Source organism: Pangasianodon hypophthalmus, chromosome 29 (genome assembly GCF_027358585.1).
Source record: "Pangasianodon hypophthalmus isolate fPanHyp1 chromosome 29, fPanHyp1.pri, whole genome shotgun sequence".
Lineage (NCBI taxonomy): Eukaryota > Metazoa > Chordata > Actinopteri > Siluriformes > Pangasiidae > Pangasianodon > Pangasianodon hypophthalmus.
Window position 1 is genome coordinate 2,544,490 of NC_069738.1, and position 4,736 is coordinate 2,549,225.

Consider the following 4,736-nt stretch of genomic DNA (forward strand, 5'->3'; position numbering starts at 1 on the left):
TGCTTCAGACCTGTCTCATCACTTCAAATCTGTCTCACTGCTTCAGACCTGTCTCATCGCTTCAAATCTGTCTCACTGCTTCAGACCTGTCTCATCGCTTCAAATCTGTCTCACTGCTTCAGACCTGTCTCATCACTTCAAATCTGTCTTACTGCTTCAGACCTGTCTCATCACTTCAGATCTGTCTCACTGCTTCAGACCTGTCTCATCACTTTGAATCTGTCTCACTGCTTCAGACCTGTCTCATCGCTTCAAATCTCTCTCGCTGCTCCAGACTTGACTCCATATACTATGTCTCACTGATTTGGACTCATTTCCTGCTTCAGACCTGTCTCTCTCTCCTACAGAACTGTCTCATTCCTTCACAGCCGTCTCACTCTTACTACAGTTTCTTTCTTCTTTTTTCCTCTCAGTCCCAAATCTCCCTCTTGCTGTTATGACCCTGTGTTATATTACAGCATTACAACACATGTATCCACAAACCAGATGTGCATGCACGCACACACGTGCATACACACACACACACACACACACACACACAGAACAGAGCTGTCTAACCCCATGCTGCTCCTCGGTGGTGCAACGCTGCCTGAGTTGGTCTTGTTTACTTTAATAAAACATCTTGATACTTTAGATCAGATTTCTCAATAAGTGAGCCAGAGGTTTCAGGACTCTGTGCTGTTTCTTCATCCTCTCGACCTCAATGTTTAGCACGTTCAGTGAGCCAGCAACTTTGGAGAAAGTTCAGCTCGTCCCTCTGTGTTCTCTTGCACCAGTGGGTATGTGTGTGTGTGTGTGTGTGTGTGTGTGTGTGTATCGCTGTGAAAGCGCCTGCCGACAGCAGTGTGTAATCAGCTTTCAGATAATTCAGCTAAAGGGCAAATCACAGAACAACACTCACGTTAATGTTTCCAAGCTGACATGATGGATCTGCATCCAATTTAGGGTTTAAACAAAATTTTCATCTAGTTCCAGATCCCTCATGAACAAAGCTCTAATCTTAAAACCAGTGAGTGTTCAATAAGTCAGTACCTGAAATGAGCTTAATAATAAATAACACACTCCGTGTGGTGCTGTTATAGGAACATAATCAACAACAGGGTGGTGTGATGAAGCAGATTTACCTGAAGTTGATTATTTTCCTAGAGCAGCACATCCTTAAGTGTTTTATTCCTCTTATACCACAGCAAGTTGCCAACAACTGCAATGTTTAATGCATTAATGAACAACACATCATGGGTTTATTAATGTATTGTTACATTTAATGTTGTGGAACATCCCAAACCAAGTCAGTTTCTGGCAGTTCCCCGACCAGAGTAACCATTAACCAGAACTCCTAATGGAAACCATTAATGATAGAAACCATTAGAGATTTTTCCTCAGGATGGTTGTTGTGCTAATAGTTTAACATCACAACTGTATGGATGTGTCACTAATACACACATCCCACAATCCTCTGGGGCCAGACTAGGGTGGTGAAGGGTATGTGGTGAGGGGGGGACGGTATTAGCTATCAGAAGTGCCAGAATGCATCGTAGGTGTCTCTCTGACGCAAGCAGAGTGTTGCGTTGTCGTGTCTGGTGACACCGGGAGACGCACATGCGGGCTAAAAATACAGCTTAACGTCTGAGTTATTTTAACTCCCCACTGCGTCCAACGCAAAGCGTCCTCACTGTCCAAACCTCAACTGATCAATCACTAATGGTCATTTTTATTGGCAGATGCTTTTACTTCAAATAACTTACCTGTAATAAAAATAGAAAAAAATAGGAGAGTTGAGCTGAAGTTAAAGTAGAGTTATTCCTATTTTTACGATCGGTGGCTTTATGCATCACTGTCTGTTAAACATTAATCTGTTGATGTATCTGTCTCTCATTTTGTCCTGGAAATTTTTTGCTTCTAAAATTTTCTAAAAAGTGTTGGGATTGAACTCCAGTTGAAAGGAAGAAAGAGAGAAAGATTTATTTTGCTTATATATATGTATATATATAAACCAGACATGTATACTGCAACTGAAGGTGGCTGCAGTGGAGGCCTGGCAAAGCATCTCCAGAACATGGGCTCCAGACTTCAGGCAGTCATTAACTGCAAAGGATTTTCATCCAAGTATTAAAATGATGGTTATATTTACAATTATGTCACTTTGTCCAAATACCTTTGAGCCCCTGAAAATGGAAGTACTTTGTTGAAAATGGCTGTGATTCCTAAATGGTAAATGCCATATTTTTGTGGAAGCTCTTCAAATAAAGCTGAAAGTCTACACTTCCATCACGTCTTGATTGTTTTATTTCAAATCCATTGTGGTGGTGTATAAAGGCAAAATCATATATATATATGTTTTAACAAAACAGTAGTTTTAGTTTAAACAAACTTGCAAGCGGAAGGTAACTTAGTGAATGAAAGTTAATCTTAAGCTAAACTAATTAGAGAAGCTAGAGTGAAAGTTCATCTAGCGAGAGAAAGCTGACCTAGCAACTGAAAGTTAACTTAGTGAGAGAAAGTTCACCGAGCAAGTGCAAGTAACCCTGGCAAGTGAAATTTAACCTACTGAGAGAACTCTAACCTGGTGAGGGAAAGTTAACTTAGTGAAAAGTAACTAGTGTGTGAAAGCCAACTATCTGTAACTAAGTCGTGAAATCTAGCCTAACAGATGAAGGTTACGCTAGCGAGTGAAAATATTAAACAATATTTTATCGATTACTTTATGCATTTATAAAAGTATTGAGCAGAGAGCGATTGAGTCGTGTCAACTGATTAATTTTATTTAATTTTTTTTAATTGTTCAGAAGATAAACACTGTTTGGAGGTTCAGCGGAACCCCACATCAACCAAACACTGTTTATATCCATACAGCAAAGTGCAGTAAGACAGTTACAAATACAATACTGATATCATATAGCATGAGTTATCTATAGTTATATTCATCCTCATAAGTTATTGTCATGTCCTATGAGTCACTACGGCTCTGGAGGGCACTAGTTTTGTGCCCCAAGTCACATGGTTATAGAGTCTTAATGATAAATGTAGCAAATGAAGTCCTTCAGTCACTCGTACTGAAGTTTACATACCATCATACGATAGTGTTTATAAGTACCATGTATTTTTACTGAAAAAAGTGCGAGAGGCATCCAATCTGAAGGAGCGAAAAAGAGAACAAGAGGAAGAAAGAAAGAAAGAAAGAAAGAAAGAGAGGAGGAAGGAGAGGTGAATTAATGTGTTTCTTCCTCTCTCTGGGATTGTAGTGCAGCTATTTGTCTTCATCCTGACGCTCACAGTTTGGCTCGCTGCCTGGCTAAACAGATGCAAACAATCTGCAATACGAGAGAGCAAGAGAGAAAGAGAGAGAGAGAGAAAGAGAGAGAGAGAAGGTGAGAAGAGGGAAGAAGAGTGGGGGGAAGGAAGAAATAAAAATCCTGAAAATCCTGCAGGTCCACTTCAAAGCAAAAAGGATGGCAGTCAGTCACTTTAAGAAAGGTTTGTGATGAGGGACCTTCAGGTCAGCATCCTTCAAGTCCTGATCATCTGAAAACAGCTGTGCATGTCCAGAAATGCCTTCTTCACCTCCCTCCCTTCCCTGCTGGTTTTGTTCTTGTCTGGATATTTCATGCCCATCAGGGAAACAGGGATAAAACACAGTTCCGCTGCACAGAGCCCAAGTGAAATGAGGTGTTTCTTTCTGAACGTCATGAGTAATCTTCCTGTGGCTTGTTATGGATCATTGAGCAGGCTACAGGATCTACGCTGAACCTATCAATCTCCACTGGTGCACATGATTACTTTAATGAAAAAGAACACAATCTTTATTCAGAGTTGATCACCTTAAAAACAGTGTCCATTAGCAACAAGTCCAAATGCAAAAAGTTCAAAGCTGAAGACTCTGAGTTCCTAGTGTAATCCCATTATCCAGTATTGTCCAGAGGATGATGTGTGTCCCCCTTTTAAGGCTTGGTTCCCCTCAAGGGTTCATAGTTTCCCCTTGGCATAAAAAATCCAGGCAAGGATGGTATAGGATGTATGAAAAAAAATTCTGAAAATTTGGGCTCATGTTTCATGCTCCTGTGATTTTTGAGTCTTTTTCCTGACTCTCTGGCCTGAAGTCATCATAGGAACATGCTCCTGTTACTCCGGAGAGTCTGACCACATTAAGGGAACCAATTCCTAATACTCTGACTAGTCTGAAGACAAGTGAGAAATCCAAATCCAAAAAGACTGAGGAGTCTGAGTTCCAACTGTTCTGTGGGTTTTGTGAAGAAGTTGCACCTGGTAAGAAGCTGTAAGTCTGGAGATTCTGGAGAGTTTGAATCCTAAGACATCAGTGAGAAGATGCTCCTGTGGTTTTCAAGAGTCTTTTTCCTGATGCCTTGGGTTTGTAATCATTGGAAGAAGATATTCCAGACACTTTGAGAAATCTAAAATCATCAGGGGAAGGTGCTTCTGGTACTCTGGATAAGTCTGACCCTTTTAAGGGAACCCATTCCTGACACTTGGAATAGAAGACACGACGTAAAGACCACTAGTGAAAAGTCAGAAGGTTTGAAATCCAAAAGGTCCAAGGAGTCCTCTGGTTTTATGAGTTTCCTTAGGGTGCAGTTGCAATTGGAAACACGTTGGATATTAAGCAAGAAGACTGAATTTATAGAGTGCTTGTCTGAATCCTAAGACATCAGCCAGGTAAAGATGCTCCTGTGGTTTTTGAACCTTTTCCTGACTCTCTGAGTCTGTAGACATCAGGGGAT

At 40.7% G+C, this 4,736-nt stretch overlaps 1 protein-coding gene across 1 annotated transcript in view; it reads right to left on the reverse strand.

The window, feature by feature from the left end:
- Positions 1-2,741: 2,741 nt before the first annotated feature.
- The window catches only part of tmem100a (transmembrane protein 100a), a 4,673-nt gene continuing 2,678 nt past the window's right edge, over positions 2,742-4,736 (reverse strand). The window contains exon 2 of the mRNA XM_026910059.3: positions 2,742-4,736. This exon is cut by the window's right edge and continues 758 nt beyond it. The gene's annotated coding sequence lies outside the window, so the exon portion shown is untranslated.